Source organism: Salvia hispanica, chromosome 3, assembly GCF_029641045.1.
Source record: "Salvia hispanica isolate PSC_SH4W2 chromosome 3, Shi_PSC_v1, whole genome shotgun sequence".
Classification (NCBI taxonomy): domain Eukaryota; kingdom Viridiplantae; phylum Streptophyta; class Magnoliopsida; order Lamiales; family Lamiaceae; genus Salvia; species Salvia hispanica.
The window spans coordinates 41,178,887-41,202,874 of NC_142694.1; the positions used below are offsets into that span (position 1 = coordinate 41,178,887).

General features: G+C 30.2%; 2 pseudogenes; one reads left to right on the top strand and one right to left on the bottom strand.

Moving 5' to 3' along the window:
* On the top strand, nucleotides 1-1,689 carry LOC125210015 (3-ketoacyl-CoA synthase 5 pseudogene; annotated as a pseudogene).
* Nucleotides 1,690-16,135: 14,446 nt separating this feature from the next.
* Nucleotides 16,136-17,855, bottom strand: LOC125216716 (3-ketoacyl-CoA synthase 5 pseudogene; annotated as a pseudogene).
* Nucleotides 17,856-23,988: the final 6,133 nt, after the last annotated feature.

Below are 23,988 nucleotides of genomic sequence, written 5' to 3' on the forward strand. Positions count from 1 at the left end.
CACTCCACCACCACCATGGCTCCGTTGTTAACCAAACAAAACTACCAATTCGTCGTAAACAATTTCTTGCAACTCATTTTCATACCAATCGCACTAGCTATCTCAGCCAAAGCGAATTATATCATACAGTTCTATAATTCCATGCATCCCACCCCACTCCACTTACTATGCACCTCCTTCTTAATCCTCTACACCCTCACTGTGTTCCTCATATCCCGCCCGTGCCCTATCTACCTCGTCGACTATGCCCTCTTCAAGCCCCCCCGCATCTACCGCTCCTCCTTCGCCGGATACATCGAGCACGCCCGCTTGGGGAGGGTCTTCTCCGACCCGAAAAGCGTCCACTTCCAAATGAAGATTCTAGAACGTTCCGGACTCGGAGAAGAAACATGCCTCCCCCCAGCCCTACACTACATCCCCCCGAACCCAACGATGGCGCTAGCCCGAGAAGAAGCCGAGCTCATAATTTTTTCCGCGATGGATTCACTATTTACCAAGACCGGAGTCAAACCGAGGGATATTGACATTTTAATTTTAAACTGTAGCTTATTTTCACCGACGCCGTCGCTGACGGCGTCGGTGATTAATAAGTACAAAATGAGGAGTAATATAAAAAGCTTCAATCTCTCCGGCATGGGCTGCAGCGCCGGCCTGATCTCAATCGATCTCGCCTCCGATCTCCTCCAAAAGCATCCTAATTCAAACGCGATTGTGATCAGCACCGAGATTTTAACCCCAAACTCCTACCTAGGGAAGGAGAGAGCAATGCTCCTCCCAAATTGCCTCTTCCGGATGGGCGGCGCCGCCGTGCTCTTATCCAATCGCAGATCCGATCGCCGCCGCGCGAAGTACCGCCTCTCTCACGTCGTCCGAACGCACAGAGGCGCGGACGACAAATCGTACGGATGCGTATCGCAGGAGGAGGACGACGAGGGGAACGTCGGGATCAAATTGAACATCGATCTGATGGCGGTGGCCGGAGAGGCCTTGAAATCGAACATCACGGCGATCGGACCGCTGGTCCTCCCCGCATCGGAGCAATTGCTCTTCGCGATCTCTCTAATTATGCGAAAATTCTTCAATTCGAGATCTAAACCGTACATTCCCGATTTCAAGGAGGCGTTTGAGCATTTCTGCATCCACGCCGGCGGGAGGGCGGTGATTGATGAGCTGCAGAAGAGCCTCCAGCTGACGAATGAGCAGGTGGAGGCGTCGAGGATGGCGCTGCATCGATTCGGAAACACTTCTTCTTCGTCGCTGTGGTATGAATTGAGCTACATTGAGTCGAAGGGGAGGATGAGGAAAGGGGATAGGGTTTGGCAGATTGCGTTTGGGAGTGGATTCAAGTGTAACAGCGCGGTGTGGAGATGTAACCGGACGATCAAGTTGCCGGTGGAGGGGCCGTGGGCCGACTGCATTGATAAGTATCCGGTGCATATTCCCGAAGTTGTGAAGCTCTAGTTTACGAGTAAAAATTTAGTGGTCTGGATAAAAGGAGGAGATATAAATTTCTTAATTATTATGTCGGACCACTAAATTTTTATTGCTTAGATTGTTTTACTCTCTCCATCACATCGACAAATTTAATAGGCGGACATGAGATTTGATCTAGTTTTATTTTGTGTGTTGTGTGAAAAAAATAAAGTAATAGAGATAGAATAAAATACTGATGTTTTTCATTTTTAATAATGAATGATCTTGATTGTGACAAACTAAAGAGAAAAGTGAGTCATGGGAGGAAAGAGTACCACTTTTCTGAATTGCAAGTTTCTACAACCTTTTTATTTTTATTGTTGATGCTGATTGGTTTTTCTTTATTCTATTTTTTTTCGTGTTATGTGATAAATATATGGATTTTAGTTTTTTTCCAAAAATATATGTAGGATGGCTACATCAATATGTCTATTTTTGAAAAACACATTAAATAGACTAAAAGTAGTCAATGCTACAACTAGTTATAAAAGACAAAAGCATAAAAGCAAGAAATATGTTAGACATTCTGAGATGGCAATGACGAATTCGGACCAAGAGTGATGTGTTCATAATTGAAAAATAAAATAAATGTGGAATTTTATATCATGTGTCTATTTTTGTAGAAAAAACTTTACATTGACTAAAAATACTCCCTCCGTTCCGTGGGTGAAATTTTTCGTCACAAAGTTTAAGAAAGGGATGTTGAGTGTGTTAAATAAATAGATAAAAAAAATAAAAGAGAAAAAAAAGTATAGAGATAAAGTAGAAAGTGAATAAAGTAAGATCGAGTAAAGTAACTCAACTATGAGGAAACTTCCTGAAATAAAAAAAAATGACTCAACTATGAGGGAATGGAGGGAGTAGTTGATAATGCAATCTGTAATAAAAGCTACAAACATAAAAGCAAGAAATATGAAAGAGTTACGAGTTAGAATAAGCCCTAAATATTATTCGACCGATGAATTCAATAAACATTCCAAAATTGCAATTGCATATTCGAACCAATCGAGTGATGTGTACACTGGATGGAAAAGACTAATCCATGTGGATCCATATACTATATAACACCTGGACCAGGGCAATTTCGATTGATGGACGTGCATTGGGACTGCACCCGTGCATACGTGTAGCACTAATCTTTTTTATAAACATGCAATCCCAAATTATATATCCACAATATAGGAGTAATAGTTTAGTTATTCCGTCTATTGTGTTGTTATTTTATCTACTCACAATATTTTTATTAACTATGATTATCTGTATACTATAGTGGGTGTGGAAGGGGAAGTGTGGACCATTACTTCATTCAAAAGTACTACCAAACATTTGGTACTCATAATTCGTGGGAAGTAAATTTGCAAGTGTCCCGGATGTGCATAAAACATGTTACACCTAAGTTTCAGGAAATTAATACTGTCATTAATAGTATATTTCGTACTAGGGTAGTGATAAATTAACAAAAATTGTATATACAAAATTGGACATTTTAGGTATTTAACATTTAAAATAAATTTATAGTTATTTACTAATTTGATGTATTACATAGTTACCCTTCTATGATTATTAAGGAAAGAATAAATTTTCTATAATCAATATATAGACATTTAGGAAATAGATTTATTATATCTTTGAAATCAATTGTTTAGATTAACGTAACATCCATTTATATGTTTGCATAATTTCTTCTTCCAGGAATGATGATATTTCATTTGTCTATGGTGTCCCAAATGTCTTGGCTCGAGCTTTTTCGGTCAAAACTCATCTCTGGTTGTCCAATGAAAAATAAATATTAATTTTTTTTAATTGTTGTGTGTAACTCGACAATTGATATTAATTAATAAATTATAGATTACTTAACTATAGACATGATTTATGTCCTTTATATATATCTCTAAATGCGATTTTTGAAAATTAAAATTTAATTACAATTAATGGATATATTGTACAAAATATATGATGTCATATATTTTGCCATTTCAGATGATGAACAGGAATAACTGAAACAAATTTTATAATAAAATTACAATATTTAATTAAAATATAAAAGATAAGTTTTAAATTAAGAAAAATGAATCAAAGTTACCTTCTATACAACTTCTTTTTTTTCCAAATACAATTTGATTATAAATACGTACCAATTTTTGGAATAGTAATGAAGTCTATGACTTTTTATTGCATAATTTCCTGAGGATGAATAGGAATGAATTAATAATTGATTTTATAATATTTTACCATATTTGATTTCACAATATTAGACTACACAATATTTTATAGTAATTAAATTTTGAATAATGAACTTGACTATATATATATAAGTAATAAAACGACTAAATGTGTATATAAGTAATAAAATGAATAAATGTGTATAATTAATTTCGTCAAATGAAAATATGAAATAAATATAGTCATTCGTATTCAATTATTTTATTATTAAATCATCTTTAAAATTCTAAACTATAAAAACGACTGCATATTAATTTCTTTGTTATCCAATGGAATAATAATAGCCATCCACATTAAATTTTATTTTTTATTACTAAATAATTATTATAATTCTTAGTTGTAATAATGACTAATGCATACAATTAATTTTTTAGTGTTATCATCTAACGATCCAAGTATTTTATTATTAATTCATCTTTGAAATTCTAAGTTATAAAAATGACTGCATGTGCATACACTTAATTTCTAAACGTTATCATCGAATGGAATATTAGTAGTCATTCATGCAATTAAAGTTATATTACAAAATAATTTTGAAAATTCTAAGTTACAAAAAGTCAAAAATGCATAGATGTATAAATAATTTCTTAGTGTCATCCAATGAAGTAAACATTTCAATTATTTTATTACGTAAATTCATCTTTGTAATTCTAAGTTATAAAAATGTTTCCAATTAGTTTTGTTTAGTAAATAATTCATAAAATTTTAAGTTATAAAAACGAGTGCATGTGTATATATTTAATTTCTAAATGTTATCATCTAATGAAATATTAGTAGTAGTATTCAATCCAATTATTTTTTAGTACTAAATAATTCTTACAATATGAAGTTATAAAACGACTAGATGCATATGTAATTAAATTTCTTAATGCTATTATCCAATGAAATAATTATAATAGTTACTCACATACAATTAAATTTTTATTACTAAATAATTATTAATATTCCAATTATAAAAAATTGAGTACAGGCATATAAAATTAACTTTTTAATGTTATAATCCAATGAAATAGTAATAATAGTCATTCACATCTAAGGTTGGCAATTTTTTATACGACACGGATCCGCACGAAGTTAACACGACATGAACACGCACGTTGAGGATTTGGGTTCTTATAGGGTCGACCCAATAAGAACCCGAAGATAACGGGTTGGGGTGGGGCCGGGTGGGGTCGGGTCGGGTTTGGGCCGGGTTAGTGTTATACGTTAAGAAAAAAATAATTACTTTTTATAAATTAAAAATTCTTAAACTTTAATTTTAGTTATTTTTGTTGATTGAAAAATATTATACATTAATTTTAATTAATTAAAAAAATATTATACTTATATTTTAATTAATTAAAATATTCTATACTTTAATTTTATTAATTAAAAAATATATTAGTTAATTTTTTTATGAATTTTAAGAAAATATTAGGTTTAGATTTTATCAAAAATTATTTTATTAATTAGTTAATTTTATTAGTTAGAGTTATTATTACTATACTTTAATTTTATTATTTTGATTAAGAAAATAATTATTTTAATTTTATAATTTTTTATTTTATCGTGTAATATCATGTTAAATCGTATAATAACATCATGTTTTAGTCGTTATCGTGTCGTGTAAAACTAACGAACAATAATTAACAGAGGGTTGACTTTTTTGGGTAACACGATAACGACCCAACCCGCACGATTTGACAGCCCTATTCACATCTAATTAACTTTTTGTTGCTAAATAATTATTAAAATTTCATAAAAACGACTATATGCATATATATAGTGCTATCATCCAACGAAATATGCAATAATAGTATTCATTCTAATCCAATTATTTTTTATTAATTCATCTTTAAGATTCCATGTTATAAAAACAACTGCATGTGCATATACTTAATTTCCAAACGTTATCATCCAATTGAATATTAGAAGTCATTCACGTCCAATTGTTTTTCATTGCTAAATAATTCTTATAATTCTAAGTTATAAAAACAACTGTATAAACTTAATTTCTAAACGTTATCATCCAATGGAATAATAATAGTCATTTACATCTAATTAATTTTTTTATTTAATCATTCTTGAAATTCTAAGTTATAAAAACGACTATATTCCTATAATTATTATCTTCAGTTTATCATCCAATGAAATAATAATAATAATAATAATAATAATAGTTATTTAGATCTAATTAATAATAATAATAATAATAATAATAATAATAATAATAATAATAATAATAATAATAATAATAATAATAATAGTTATTCACTTTCAATTTCTTAATTTCTTAATGTTATCATCCAAACAAATACCTTCTTATATCATCTCGTTTTTGTGAACCTTCGCGTACTATCTCATTTTGTGAATCTTCTCGTCATGTGAGTTGTGTGTATCATCTTTATACAATTTTTCGGAATTGAATTTCATCCCCGGGGCATTGTTCGACTCATTTGTACACAATATTTCGTCTTCATCGTTGGATTCAAATATCTTAGTACAAAATATCATATATATTAGCCATGAATATTACTCAAATTTTTGAGGATTCAACCACTTTCTTAATAAATTTAAAAAAATAATCTTATATTTTTTTATGTTTATCGCACTTCTAAATACATTATTAAACTGATTTGTTTATGACATGCATAAAACACAATTTGAAATTTGAAAATTAGATTAGCTCGATTTGAAATTTCCCCAAAATAATGGAATGGTTTGTATTGCGCCAGAATTTAATTGTACTATATCCAATCAATGTAATTTGACAAGAATTTAATTATACATTACGCAATCAATGTAATTAGAGAGTGATATGACTTTACATATATAATAAAAAGGGTAATGTAGTAATGAAATAATAGTTGATAAGAAAACCGGTTTACATAAAAACCGGTTCAAAATTGAAGGGCATTTTGTTAATACAATTTTTGTTAATTTATCTTTACCCTTCGTACTAATATAATGTCGGGTATATTTCGTAACTGCCATCAGGGGCATATTTCGTACTAATATAATGTCGGTTAGTGATAAACATAGTTAATTATTGGGCTGGGGAAAAATACCGAAATACCGAAATACCGGCTTTATCGTATCGAAAAAATATCGAAAATACCGAATTTTTGGTATACCGTGACTTTTGGTACGGTATGATACTTTACCGAAAGATTCCGGTAAGGTAACGGTATGAATTTTCAAATACCGCGGTATACCACTGCATACCGAAATTCGGTATGTACCGTAAATTAAGGTATATACCGTAAACTAAGGTATATACCACAAAAATATAAACACAATTATATATAAAATATATTTTATATATTTTTAAATTATAAAATCTATTATGAAATATAAATATAATTATGAATAAATTATATTTAATTTATTTATAAAATTATAAAATATAAATAATATTCTAAAAACTATAATTTTCTATTTTAATTGATGTTGAAAGTCAGGTATACCGCAAAAGTAAGGTATATCGAACTTCCGTACGGTATGCCGAAAATGAGGTACGGTATCGGTATGGAAATTCGTCATACCGAAAATAAGGTATACTGAAGTTCGGTATATCGAAAACTTTGGTAAGGTAAAGGTATGACTTTTTCGCATACCGTATTTACGATAAGGTATACGGTATGATGGTTTCGGTAAGATATACCGTACCTACCCACCCCTAGTTAATTATACATACATAATCGAACTTCTTTTAACAGTTTACATTGGTTAGTGATAAACATAGTTAATTATACGTACATAATCGAACTTCTTTTAACAGTTTACATTGATAATCGATTTATAAATATTAATTGATTTAAAATAATTTTCATATGAATCATTTGTAACATTTCGAAAAAAAATTAAAATTTTAACTTAAAGATTTGTATATTTAAAAAAATATATTTTTCACTAAATATTTTATAATTAATTCAGATCAAGCTCATGTTACGAGTTGACATAAAATTTATATATCACTTCCTTCTTATTGTTACATATGATACAATAATAACAAAATTAATTTTTGATTAAATTCAATTAAATTTAATAATTTAAGGATATCATGTACATGTACAACTTAGGTATATTTTCTCATAAAATAATTAAAGATGTTAAACATATTTTGCTAAGGGTAATGATTTATTAACAAACATTGTATATACAAAATGCCCTTATATTTTAAACCGATTTTTATTTAAACCGATTTTATTATTTTCTTACTAATTTACCCTTTTATATGGAAAATTATGAATATGTGGAAGATCAATACAATATTTATGGAAATTTCATAAATTAAGATAATTAAAATTTATCTAGCCAAGATTGTTGCTTATACGTATGATTTAAACAAATAAATATACTACTACTAATATTTAGCACTAATCTATCGTTAAATTCAAAATTATAAGATTACATATCTTAAAAATTTTATACTTATTTTTTGTGTATTAAGTAAAGTGATGAAAAAAAAAATTACTTTATAATTTTAAATTAATATTATATAGTAGAAATTTAAGGGGGAAAAACCAATAGTTTAAAAGAACCAAGCTCCAATATAGTAGTATCAATTAATTATATACGAACAGAATAGTAAAGACTAAAAAAAGATGGTGTATAATTAGTATTATTTTAGTGAATGGTCATATTAGAAAACAGTATATACATCTAGTTGTTTATAATGCTTAAATTTTTAGTGATAAGTTAATAATAAAATAATTAAATGTGAATGATAATTATTTTTTTATTTAATTAAATATAAAATATTTTTTTTATGTGATAGTACTATTAGTATTTTGTGAGATAAATAAAAAGAGAAAAAAGTAAAAGAGAAAAAAAAATAGAGATGATGTTATTTCTATTTTAGCAAATGTGTCATTTTTATGGGACAATTATAAAAAAAAAATTCATTTTTAATAGAACAAGTGGAATACTTTTGTTGGATGATAACACAAAGAAATTAAAAATATTTTATTTTTAAAATAAAATAATTGGATGAGAATGAATGTTATTATTTCGTTGGATATTAACACTTAAAAGTAAAGTATGTGTACATGTAGTTGTTTTTATTAACTTAGAATTTTAAAGATTATTTCCTTGGACGATGACACTAACAAATTGAATATACATCCACGTAGTCGTTTTTATAACTTAAAATTTTATTGATTATTTAATAAGCACTATTCTAGAAAGCGAATGACTAATATTATTTCGTTAGATGATAACACTAGTATATATACCTGTAATCATTTTTATAACTTTAAGGTTTAAGAATTATTTAACAAAAAATAATTAGATTAAAATGGCTATTATTTCGTTGGATGATAACAATAAGAAATTAGTACTATATATACATGTCGTTTTTATAATTTAGATTTTTAATGATTTTTTATGAATAAAATAATTAGATGTAAATGACTATAATTATTATGTTGAATGATAACACTAAGAAATTAAATATATGCTTTTTCATAATTTAGAATTTTACATAATATTAAAGTAACTATTTGATGACTATGATTATTTCGTTGGATGATAACACCAAATATATATACATGTAGTCGTTTTATAACTTAGAATTTTAAATAATTTAAATTAAATAATTGAATAAGAATGACTATGATCATTTCGTTGGATGACAACACTAAGAAATGAAGTAAATATACATGTAGTTGTTTTTATAACTCAAAGTTTTTATAGAAAATATTATAATAAAATAATTTGATGCGAATGATTATGATTATTTCATGGATAATAACACTAAGAAATTAAGTATATATAGATGCAATCGTTTTATAACTTAAAATTTTAAAAATTATAAATAATTGAATGGGTATGACTATGATTATTTCGTTGGATGATAATACTAAGAAATGAAGTATATATACATGCATTTGTTTTTATAAACTTAGAATTTTAAAGATTATTTAATAACAACACAATTAGATGCTAATGATAATCATTTTTTCGTTCGAGGATAATATTAAGAATATTTATACATATAGTCGCTTTTATAATTTTAAATTTTAAGATTATTTTATAATAAAATAATTTGGTATTATTGACTATTAGATGAGTGAATTAAAAATTGGTATGTATCAGTTCTAAAGCAAACTCAAACGATATACTCCCTCTATCCCGAAGAGTATGCACTATTTCCTTTTTTGTCCGTCCCCAAAGAGTATGAACATTCCAATTTTGAAAATTCTCTCCTCTCTAATGAGGTGAGACTCATTCTCTGCAATAATGTTTAAAAAAACTTTCTCTGTCTATCTCTCTTTTACTTTACCAATAATGCATTAAAACTCGTGCCGAACTTAAAGTTCATACTCATTGGAGATGGAGAGAATATAAACTTTTATATTATTGTTTGAATATTAAATAAAATTCTCCATCGTAGAATGTAAGTCAACTTGGAATCCTTTTATAGTAGTAGTAGTATTTTTGCAAATTTGAAGTGAATCTATAATATCTTGCTAAAAGTATTGTAAATTTTTAATTAAATTTATTTTAATTTATTCCTAATCAAAATATTCATCCGAAAATTATGAAATCATGAACCATATGAATCTAGCTAATTTGAATTTTTATAAAATGGAGAAGAAATATCCTCATTTTTGTTAATGAAAGAAAAAATTATGTAACGGTTAGTATACATAATCAATTACTAATCATTCCTTAAATATAAGATTATGAGAAACTTAATCTTTCCTAAATAATCAATAAAAGGGTAGATATGTAATACATTACATTTTAAAATGTAAAATACCTTAAATGTCCAATTTTGTATATACAAATTTTGTTAATTTATCACTACTCTTTTGCTAATTCATATATGGCATAGTGTCTCCAATGAGTAGTGTTAATTAAATTTGTATTATTAGGAAATTTAATTTAATCTGGACTTATGTTATGATTAGAGTTTTAATTTTCTATTAATATTAAAACGTCGTTTTAATTCAATTAGATTCAGTATTAACTATTATCAATCTTACAAAAATAGATCCACCTTCTACACTTTTGATAATCTATACGAAATTTTATACCATGAATATCTATCATAGATTTGTCGGTGGTTGATTTTATAATTCTTTGGGGAAGATAGAGTTAGAGTAGAAAATAAATGGAAATGGAGAAAATTAGTGAGGGCATCACTCTTGCTGATTAGTAGTAAATCGTAAATTGGGACTGACAAGAATTGAGTAAAGGGGAACATATATAAAAACGGATGTTGAAAAATAATTGCAAAAGAAAATTGAGTGCTGAATTTTGCACATAAAGTAGCAATAGAACATATTAGGAATCGGGCAATGATGCATTTTTCAGCTAGATAACTTCAGATTCTCATAAGTCATAACCAAAATAAGGTGAGGATAGAGTGAGAGAGAAGAGAAAGTATGATAAAGAAAAATATAATGAATCTCGAATAATGAATATATAGAAAATAAGAATTTAAAGTAACGTGAAGATTTACAAAAATAGAAATGTATTTATTTTGTCTCATTCTAAATGAAGAATTTACTACTCCATAGTGAATGAAACATTTCAAATTCGGAAAACAATTTTAAACAATTTTAATTTATGACCTAAGTGGAGTAACAACAATAAAATTAATGACAAAGATAAGATGTGTCACTAATAATCAAAAAGTATGATTTAATTATAATAAGTTATACAGAGATGTAAGTAAAGAATAAAGAGTAAAAATCAGATAAATGGAATATACAATGAGCTCAACAAATATGATCAACAAAATAAATATTCATATACAAGAAGCAAAACATAGAAAAATAATTAAATTAATGACAAAGAGAAGATGTGTGACTAATGATCAACTGATATTAGTTAATTAGAATTTAACTAACCTATCATACACACACTCAGCGAGTGACGAATTAACCAAAATTCTTCAATAGCTCACACACAAACGTCATAAATCATTGTTCGAAAAGCCGCTAACGTGCTACAGTATTTCTAGATCAACAACTACGGTTTGAAAATCCAATTCTCCCATCACCAAAACCAGTCGCTAAAAATATACCCCTACTTTCATAAATATAGCCCAATTAAATACTTCATCCGTCTCATAATAGGAGTCACATCTGGTGAAGGCACGAATTTTTAAAAATGTAAAAAATATTAAGTTGAAAAACTGCAATTAACAAATCAAACAAGGAAAATTATGTGAATGAATAACAGAGCCCAAGCCAATTTCTGTTTAAAATCTGAATCAGTGACATTATAGCCCAAACAAATAAATATCAGAGCCCACACCAATTTTTATTTAAACCGCCACTTTACATTAGATTAATTGGTGTGAACACCTGTGTTATACACGTGACACAATAAATTTTCAAAATATAAACATAACTTGTAAACAAATTTTGAAAAAAATAGTGTGACAATCAATGTAAGGATCATGGTTCAAGGTTTAAACCATTTATAAATACAAACAACAAGCAAAACTAATCATAAAACAAAGATTTGCAATAAATAATACTCTCTCCGTTCCTAAAGAACATGCACTTTAGATTTGACACGAATTTTAATGCAAAACTGGTAAAGTAAGAGAGAAATAGGGAGAAAAAGTAATTAAAATATTGTTAGTGTGGAATGGGTTCCACCTCATTAGAGAAAAAAGATTTTTCAAAATTGGAGAATGTTTATTCTTGTGGGACGGAAGAAGTAAGTTCATAAGTAATGGAGACCAAAAACAAACACTTTAAACAGCAAAAACAAAACCTAGAAGCAAACCCCGGACAAAAAATTCATAAATTTTGGAACTCTTGATATAACAACATACAGTTGTCCATGACCAAATACAGGTTTCCTCAAATACAATTCAACATGTGAAAGTGATTGACCTTGACTTTTATCAATCATAATAGCATACGACACGGTTAAAGGAACAGAGAGAGGGTTTTGTGGATGTGTTTCGATTGGTCTCTTATGACGCTTGATAATGCCCTTTGCTAATGCCCTAGCTCTTTTTTTTTCAAAATTTGTTTACATTTTACCGTGGTGAATATCAAAATCTTGTCACTAAAATTAATAATTTTAAATAGGGTATTTCATCGAATATAATATTCTTAGAACAATATTTATATCATAATTAAATAAGGTGTCTCGTCTATGTATTTCATCTAAACACGACACCATATATCATTTGTCCACCTAAATATATTTATTTTTTAATATTATTATTAAGTTTATATTGTCATAACTTTCATATATCACATAGTAAATTAATATTATCAAACTTACGTTGTCACACCTTTCATATGTCATATCTTGTCGTATCTATTTTTTATGTATAAAAATATAAAATATTAATGTGTTTTTCATGAGTATCTAATTTGGGGTTATTTGATGGATTGAGTTAACGACGACTGTTTTAATATTTGAAATTGAATTATTTAGTTTCAAATAGTAATTAAATAAAGGAAAAAGTAGTTTTTTGTCATTTTTTGAAATATTATTAGTATTAATATACTGTGGCCTCATCGTGGTCAAGCAATTGGTTTTTCTATCACACGTTATTTTCTTAGTACTTGACCCATCACGTTAGCAAGGCCCATTTGTAAGTAATGGACAAATTCTTGATTTAGTTTTTATTTATATTCTCATTTTTTTATTTATATAAAATTATAAATTCTTGATGCAGTGACCAATAATGTTGCACCTTTGATAATCATCCATTTTGACTGGTCAATTCGATTAGAGTATATCCCTGTTAGGTTTCCGCTACCATTTCATTTTCATATTGATGACAATTAATAAAATGAAAATGACAATCTTTTTTAACTTTGAGTTTCCTCTTTTTCTAATGAGTTATTATACGTTAGAACATAATAGAACTATATTTTATTTTGTAGTTTTGAGAATATGTATACAAAATTGCAACGTATGTTTGTAGTCGTTTTTACGAAAATCAAATGTTTATTACTACTAGTGTAAGAGTATTATTCGAGTCCATTTCTATAGGATAAACCTAGAATTCCCCAAAAGTTACAACACTTGGAGTCATAAGAAAGGAGTAGTGCAAGTTGAATGTGTATTTTAAATGAGACGATGACTACCTATCAGAACCAAAATGATGAGACATTTAATTATGTAAAAGCTTAGGAGAAGCTTCGCTTACGAAAAAATTGGGACGGGCAACAGAGCGATTGAGCTGAGGAGACCAGTCTCACTCGAGCGCCAATGCCAGTGGAAACATTTGTGTGGAGCAGAATTAATGGAATAGGACAAAAGAAAATGATAGAAGTAGGCCAAAGAAAACTCTGGGCTAGTTGTCATATCAAAGTACAATGTGCATTTAGATTTCTTATCATAAGTGGCAAAGTAGTCAATTTTGCCACCAAAATGCCTTTACCAAATATTCCCTCCGTTCCATAGTAATATAGAGTCATTTTGTCATTTTGGTACGTTCTATGGTAACAGAGTCATTTCTCATTTTAATAAAAGTCAACACATTTTTCCACATCTACTTTACTCTATCTTACTTTTTTCTCTCTTCATCTCTCTACCTTTTTCATTTTCCACTTTATTCTCTCTTTACTTAAATCACCTAACTCAATTTTTCTTAATCTTCGTGACGAAAAGTTTCGCTCCTATTACTATGGAACGGAGGGAGTAAGTATCTTAACCGTACCTATAATTTATATTGATATACTACTACTTCCTAACTCAATTTTTCTTAATCTTCGTGACGAAAAGTTTCGCTCCTATTACTATGGAACGGAGGGAGTAAGTATCTTAACCGTATCTATAATTTATATTGATATACTACTACTTCCTCTGTCGATAAAAAAATAGTCTTGATTGCAGATAATATATATTTTAATTCAAAATTAATAAAGTAAGAGAAAAAGTGTCACAAAAATTATGAGATTTAGTTAAATTTTCATCAATCTCGCATCTTTTAAAAATTGTCAATTATAACATAATTTTGACATTTTTTTCAAATATCCTATTTATTTGTATTTCAATGAAATTGTGTTAAGATGTGGAAGTCAAAATCCATGATTTGTTTTTGCAAATTTGTATATCACTCATAACCACGATTATTTTTAGTAAAAAATATTCGCTAAAGTATTTTGGCTTCCAAATCACTGATTAATTGCATATCTCTCACATCTTTTACGGCCAATTATTTCAAATACTTCTCAACATGTACTTTTGGTTGTGTACGACTTTAATGTACAATTGGTAAAGTAGAAGATATAAAAAGAAAAAGTAATTAAAGTATTGTTAGTAGAAAAAAAGGTAACATTTCATTAATGAGAAAAGAGTTTCTAAAATTAGAGTGTATACATACTTATAGAAGTTAGGATATATTAAAATAAAAGAAAGCATATTTTGGAGGAGGAAGTGTCCGTTATCCAATAACTATTATTGACTTTGGGCGATAAAATCATGTATCCGCCCCACAATGACATTGAGAAGAACACAAAAGCTCTCCAAATATTAAAAAACATTAATGTTATATTTATATATTAATTTCTAATATTACTACTAAAATATGATTATATGGCATATACACGAAAATACTAGTATACTACTGTATTCCAGAATTGTCTCCAAAGTTCTTGACATTATATTAGTACGAAATATATATGCCCCTAAATATTTATGAAGGTATTAATTTCCTGAAACTTAGGTGTTACATGTTTGATGCACATCCGTACACCTGCAAGATTTACTTCCAACGAATTATGAGTCATAACCAAATGTTTGGTACTTTTGATTTAAAAAATCAGACCACGTCATATAAGTTTTAATAAAAACAGTTAGTATAAGATATGAATGAAGTAATGGTCCACACTTCCCCTCTCCTACTCTAGTATACAGATAATCATAGTTAATAAAAATATAGTAAGTAGAAAAAATAGCAAGTAACACAATAGAAGGACTAACTAAACTATTATATTGAGGATATATAATTTGGGATTGCATCTATATTCATAAAAAAATTAGTGTTACCCGGATACAGTCGATTGCATATTTATAAAAAAAATTAGTGTTACACAGATACAGTCCCGATGTACATCCATCAATCATCACTGTTCTGGTCAGGTATTATATGGTATACGTATATCCACATGGAGTAGTCTTCTCCATCAAGTGCACACATCACTCGATTGTTTTTGAATATGCAACCGTCATCTTGGAATGTCAATAATTACTACTACAGATACCTAATATAGTAGTTTATTGGATTTGTCCATCGAAAAATATTTAGGACGTATTCTAACTCGCAACTCTTTCATATTTCTTGCTTTTATGTTTCTAGCTTTTATTACGGATTGCATTATTAACTATTTCTAGTTAATTTAAAGTTTTTTCTTCAAAAACACACATATGATGTAGATTTCCACATTTATTTTACTTTTCTACAAAAATGGACATTATGAACACATTACTCGATCGATCAATTACTACTACTAGAAACTTCATGATGTAGCCATCCAACATTTATTTTTTGAAAAAACAAAATCCATATTCAATTACATAGACACACAATTAGTAAAAAGGTAGTAGAAACTTACAATTCAGAAAAGTGGTAGGAGCATAACAATTTCTTTTATAGGAATAAAAATTTAGTGGTCCGGACATAATAATTTAGAAATTTATTTCTCCTTTTCATACTACGCCACGCATGTATCCAGACCACTAAATTTTTACTCGTAAACTAAAGCTTCACAACATCCGGAACATGCACCGGATACTTATCAATGCAGTCGGCCCACGGCCCCTCCACCGGCAACTTGATCGTCCGGTTACATCTCCACACCGCGCTGTTACACTTGAATCCACTCCCAAACGCAATCTGCCAAACCCTATCCCCTTTCCTCATCCTCCCCTTCGACTCAATGTAGCTCAATTCATACCACAGCGACGAAGAAGAAGTGTTTCCGAATCGATGCAGCGCCATCCTCGACGCCTCCACCTGCTCATTCGTCAGCTGGAGGCTCTTCTGCAGCTCATCAATCACCGCCCTCCCGCCGGCGTGGATGCAGAAATGCTCAAACGCCTCTTTGAAATCGGGAATGTACGGTTTAGATCTCGAATTGAAGAATTTTCGCATAATTAGAGAGATCGCGAAGAGCAATTGCTCCGATGCGGGGAGGACCAGCGGTCCGATCGCCGTGATGTTCGATTTCAAGGCCTCTCCGGCCACCGCCATCAGATCGATGTTCAATTTGATCCCGACGTTCCCCTCGTCGTCCTCCTCCTGCGATACGCATCCGTACGATTTGTCGTCCGCGCCTCTGTGCGTTCGGACGACGTGAGAGAGGCGGTACTTCGCGCGGCGGCGATCGGATCTGCGATTGGATAAGAGCACGGCGGCGCCGCCCATCCGGAAGAGGCAATTTGGGAGGAGCATTGCTCTCTCCTTCCCTAGGTAGGAATTTGGGGTTAAAATCTCGGTGCTGATCACAATCGCGTTTGAATTAGGATGCTTTTGGAGGAGATCGGAGGCGAGATCGATTGAGATCAGGCCGGCGCTGCAGCCCATGCCGGAGAGATTGAAGCTTTTTATATTACTCCTCATTTTGTACTTATTAATCACCGACGCCGTCAGCGACGGCGTCGGTGAAAATAAGCTACAGTTTAAAATTAAAATGTCAATATCCCTCGGTTTGACTCCGGTCTTGGTAAATAGTGAATCCATCGCGGAAAAAATAACGAGCTCAGCTTCTTCCCGGGCCAGCGCCATCGTTGGGGTCGGGGGGATGTAGTGGAGGGCAGGGGGGAGGCATGTCTCTTCTCCGAGGCCGGAACGTTCTAGAATCTTCATTTGGAAGTGGACGCTTTTCGGCTCGGAGAAGAGGCGCCCCATGCGGGCGTGCTCAATGAAGCCGGCGAAGGAGGCGCGGTAGCTGCGGGGGGGCTTGAAGAGGGCGTAGTCGACGAGGTAGACGGGGCGCGGGCGGGAGACGAGGAACACGGTGAGGGTGTAGAGGATTAGGAAGGTGGTGCATAGTAAGTGGAGTGGGGTGAGATGCATGGAATTGTAGAACTGTATGATATAGTCCGCTTTGGATGAAACAGCTAGTGCGATTGGTATGAAAATGAGTTTTAAGAAATTGTTTACGACGAATTGGTAGGTTCGTTTGGTTAACAATGGAGCCATGGCGGCGGAGGTGGTGGTGGTGGAGTGATTGAATGGAGGGAGATTTGGTTATTTAAAGAGTGAGGGAAAGAGGGAGTATTAATGGAGTGTGGGGAAAGAGTTAGTTGTAAAGGGAAGTAGATGAGTATCGTAATCGGAGGGCTTTGATCGAATAATTGTTCTAATTAAGAGGTTTCGGTGTAGGGCTGAGTTTAACTGTTGGATTGATTCAATCTCTGGAAATGGACGGTCACGGTTTAATGAGATGGATCGCGAGGTTTGTTTCGATTGGGAGTGGACTTGTGAGTCTACTGTTTACTTATGTAAGTTGATATGATACCTTTTCTTTATATTTTTTATATGGGACAAAATATTTCAAGAAAAAACTGAACAGATTAACCAATTTGATCTATTTGGTTGAAAACAATAAGGTCCCATCATAGTTTCAAGCTGGTATGATGGAAAAACCGGTCAGTTCAGTCGCGAATTGCCTATCAATTCAACCAATTTTTAATATTTTAGTTATATTTGTTTCTGCATACCCACATACTGTATATCTATGATAATCATATGTATTTGTTAATATCTAAATACGATTACTTATGCATGTCATCTTCGACGACACATTTGGATCGAACATTAGGCTCATCATCGGTACATTAGGCTCAATACATTTACTATAATACTCCTTCCGTCTCTGATAAATACTCCCTCTGTCCCACATAATTTTACCCAATATTCCATTTTAGTCTGTCCCACATACTCATTTTACTTTTACCATTTTTTGTAGTGGACCCCATATTCCACTAACTCATTTATACTCACATTTTATTATAAAACCAATACTTTAAAAGTAGGACTCACATCCCACCAACTTTTTCAACTCACTTTCTATTACATTTCTTAAAACCCGTGCCCAGTCAAATTGTGTAAAATTATGTGGGACGGAGGGAGTATGCACTATTTCTTTTTTCGTCCGTTCTCAAAGAATGTGTACATTCCAATTTTAGAAACTCTCTTCTATCTAATAAGGTGGGATCTATTTTCCACTAACAATACTTAAAAAACTTTCTCTATCTATTTTTCTCTTATTTTACCAATAATGCACTAAAATCCGTGTCGAACCTAAAGTTCATATTTTTTAGGGATGGAGGAAGTAAGATATTTTCTGACTTATTAAAACATACTTATATAGTACTCCTAGTATAATATTTCAAGGTTACATTTGTGTAAATATAATATTTATCATTAATGTGTAAATATATCAATTAATATACTCAATCACTTTTTCTCACTTCTATTAAAATATTCATCTTTCTGTCTCTCTCTATTTTAATATATACATTCACATTTTCTCTCTTCAATTAAACACTTTAACCAAAATTCCTAAAATCTCGTGCTAGTAAAAAAATGTGTCATTTTAGCCGGGACGTAGGAAGTAGTATAGTACAACTTAAATCCCGCTGTCAAATTTCTAGCTTCATCGCTAAATATGATGATTTTTTATATCGACACATAGTTAAGATTTGAAAGTGATTGGCCACTTGGGTGTTTGACAAGGAAAATGGAGGGAATCAATTTCAGGATGTGATTGTGATTTGCAATTGCAAGCTTCTTCGGTAAAGAAAAAAATAGTTTCATTTATGGATAATACAAGTTTTATTGAAAAATTAGTACATGAAAATGAAAAGAGATTGCTGATTTGCAATTACATACTTCTTGGTCCAAAAAAAAAATAGTTTCATTTATAGATAATACAAGTTTTATTAAAAAATTAGTACTCCTTCCGTCTCAAGGAAGATGACTCCTTCCTTGGGCAGTACAGGTATTTATGCAGTTATATTTTGTGTGGTAGGAGGAGAGAGTGAATTAAAAAAGAGGGAATAAAGTAGAGATAAAAGTGTTTCTATTTTAAGTAATGAATCATCTTGATTGAGACAAACCAAAAAAGAAAGTGGGTCATCTTCGATGGGATGGAGGGAGTACATGAAAATGAAAAGAGAAGAAGAGAAAAAATGATAAACTAAGAGATATGTGGAAAAAAGGAGGTAATGTATTAGAGATGAGAAAAAATAAAAAATATACTATATATATATTTATTTTCGTTTTATAGAAATGAGATTATTTATTGTGGACATCTTAAACTGAAAAAATGAGACTAGTTTTCGTGGATGAAAGGAATATTATATATACAACTATATATTAGCTTTAATTAAATTTAAGAAATCGAGTAGGATTCTAATTTCTTAGTAACGGATTGTGCAACTTCGTCATTAGATGCATTTATGAACTCAACAGTAACTTGCTATATTAATTGAACTTATCGATACATTTTATTGTACCTCACGTGGATGATGAATCATATACTCCTATTAATTAATTAAAGATGTTAACTACGTTTTGCTATATTCAAATGATAAAGTGTGTCCGAGGTGTTCAGCATTTTTAAGTAAATTGTTTTATTAGGGCTTCTAATCTGGACTTATATATGTTATGATTTAATTTTAAATAGTTAGCTTAACTCGATTTGATTCACTTTTAGCAATCTTACAAAAATAGATCCACCTTGTACGCTTTTGATAATTTATTCGAAATTGTATATCAAATATCTAATACCATAGATTTGTCGGTGGTTTATTTTATAAATTTTTTGTATTCATATATGTGTGTGTTGTGTTTTGTGTGTATTCAATTGGTGTCACTTTTTTTATTATCCGCCTAACAAAACTACCTCAATTAAATTACCTGAATTGATTAGCCACATTTGTATAAATGCACTAAATAGGCTGAGTTGTATAACCACATTATTCAAAGATTATCAATTTTCTTATACTGCAATTTAAACAATTTTTTTTTCAATTTTCTCATAGTAATAGTTTTGTCTATTTGTTAGTATGTTATTGATGTAGAGCACTAAAAATTATTGAAAGTTGTTGTCGGTCTCGTACATATAGATATTTTTTAATGTCACATTAGATACAATTCAATCAAATTGGACTCGTTGAAATATTGATAAAAATGTCAAAATTCATAATTTAAAAATAAAAATTGATGATGAGGATGGGTTATAATTGCAAAGTGAGTAGAGAAAATGATAAAATTCATTGACAGTCCCGCATTGAATTTCTTAAATGTCATATTAGATCACATAATTGGGGTAGTTGGAAAATTTATAAAAATGTCAAAATCAAAAAGTTTTATTATCGATTTTTAAAATTGCAGAATATACCAGAATTTGGCTAAATTTTACTCCCTGAGTTTCTGAAAGTTTGTCTCATTTTCGTCCATCCCACAAAATTTCATTTCACTTTTTACCATTTTTGGCAGTGGACTCTATATATTCCATTAACTTTTTCAACTCACTTTTTTTTTTACTTTCTCCGTCCCAAAATAGATGTCACACTTTCCTTTTTAGTTTGTCCCACAAAAAATATCACATTTCCTTTTTTTAGAAAAAACTCTCTCTTACATTAATATAAATATACTCCCTCCGTCCCGCTTTAAGAGTCCCGGTTGAGTCGAGCACATGTTTTAAGAAAAAAGTGTTTAAGTGTGTAATAAATAAATATTGTAGTGGATATTGGGACCCACTTTTAATTGAGTGTCCAATAAATAAATGTTATAGTGGATGTTGGGACCCACTTTTAACATTTTGTTATTAGTTGTAGTAGATGTTGGGACCCACTTTTAACACTTTGTAAGCATTTTTTATTAATTTATCTCAACCGGGACTCCTAAAGCGGGACGCCCAAAATTGATCAACCGGGACTCCTAAAGCGGGACGGAGGGAGTACTATTTTCTCACTCCGTACAACACACAAAATAACACCTCCTAAAACCTTGTGTCAATTCCCAAGTATGACATCTACTATGGGACGGAAGGAGTACATTTCTTAAAAATCGTGCCCGGTCAAAATGAGTCAAACTTTGGGGGACGGATGGAGTATTTTTTAGACAGTGTACCTTATACTTGACGGCTTACGCATTAAATGTAAGGTACCTTGGTACTCCCTCCGTCCCACATAATTTTACACAGTTTGACTTGGCACGAGTTTTAAGAAATGTAATAGAAAGTGAGTTGAAAAAGTTGGTAGGATATAGGTCCTACTTTTAAAGTATTGGTTTTATAATAAAATGTGAGTAAGAATGAGTTAGTGGAATATGAGGTCTACTACCAAAAATGGTAAAAGTAAAATGAGTAAAATTATGTGGGACAGACTAAAATGGAATACTGGATAAAATTACGTGGGACGGAGGGAGTATATTTGAACTACACCATCTAAACCATTGCATGATTATAATACGCATGACAATTATAAGAAAGTAGCAATTTTAGAAGTTTCTAAGCATAATTTCAAAATTTGATCAAATGTAAGCGGATCTTGTCAGATCATTCTGACTAGGTTTCGATTGGTCAAACATATGATTGTAAATTAATCATGGTCATGTTCTTTATATCTGGATATATAGGTGACCAACACTTAACCATATAGTAGTAGTACTATATTCCCACAAACAATAAACCAAAAAAATAACTCGAGGAACAATTTTTTTGTGGGTTTAAGTTTTATTTCATTCCAATTCAAAAAATTATGTTTTATAGAGCCACCAACCCTCGTGTACTTTTAGGTATGACTTCAATATTTGTTTTGAATAAGTAAATGTGTATTATACCTAACCTAGCTAAGTCCTAACTCAACAATAATAGTTTGATTTCTTTCAATATTATTTTGACTGCCGGAAATGAGGAATTTGTTTCTTAGATTTCACTCCATTTGTCAAAAAGAAAAAAGAAAAGAAAAAAAGTACCCCTTTTCATTTCTAATGAATCGATGTTATTTCTTTTGATTTAAGAAAAATAGAGAATAAAACAAAGAAACGATGAAATAATAACAAATGATGTAAAATTTTAAAAATAAGAAAATGACTCATTTAATTTGATATATCCTAAAAAGTTTTATACATAATTTAGTTAACTTGAATACTGTGAGGAGTAATATAAATGAAGGATAGACATTATGGAGTGGGAAATTTCTAATTTAATAATATTTGTTTTTTATTCTTATCCTTATATTCAAAGTCAGAGAATATCCAGATCTAGTGACAATATTTTAGTTGAATCCAATAAAAATAAACCATTCTTTAAATTCTTGTATTTGTAGGGACGGCTGTGCAATGAATAGATCGCCGTTAAATTGGATGTCATTTGAATTAAACAATGCTATTATTCACATACAGTGTTTTTAGTGAAAAAATATGTACATCATTTATTTCCATAAAAATGAATTGTAGGATAAGGTAACACTGATTTGGGGATATTGCAAAGATATTACTCCTAGTTTGAGATATGAAATCATACGAGTATATTAGTAGGTTTCGTGTTTGGTTAAAAAAGTGGTTCGCATTATACAAAATATGTAAATAAATTAATAAATTGAGGATAGTATTCTTAATTTATATAAATGGAATAAGATTTTTTTTCAACCTCCAATAAAGAAAAATTAAGATTATTTTTTTATAGATAGATGAATAAATTAATAAATTGAGGATAATATTCTTAATTTTATAAATGGAACAAGAATTTTTTTTCAACTTCCAATAAAGAAAAATTAAGACTACTTTCTTTTATAGATAGATGAGATATATTTTTTACCATTAAAACTCTGTAGTATTAATGGCAAGCATTTGATCTTGAAAACTCGTAGTGAATGGACCATTTTCCTCTATGAGTGCAACATATGATCTCAAATCCTTATATGGGTGAAATTTCCATTTTTAGAGTGCAATAAAATCTTATTTTCATTAAAAATCCAAAATCCAAATTATTAAATCTGATCCAGAAAAATAAAAATTTGCATAGAACAAAAAATTGAAAATTCAATAACAAAGCCCCGAAAATTGGATAATCCAATATCAAAATCCAAAAATCTAATTTCCAAACACCAATAAATTTGTTCGATTTTATATTTGTTAGATTATAATTATAATATATTTTATTAATACTAGTATATAAATATATTTCAGATTACCTTAGATTTAAACATATCCGAACTTAAAATCTGAAAATTCTGAACCGAATTAAAAAATTTGATTTAATCCATATCAAATTTTAGGATTTCGAATATTTTACCTAGCTCTAAAACATACTCAGTACTCCTATAAAGTTCATAAAATCACTATAAACATATCCATGAATT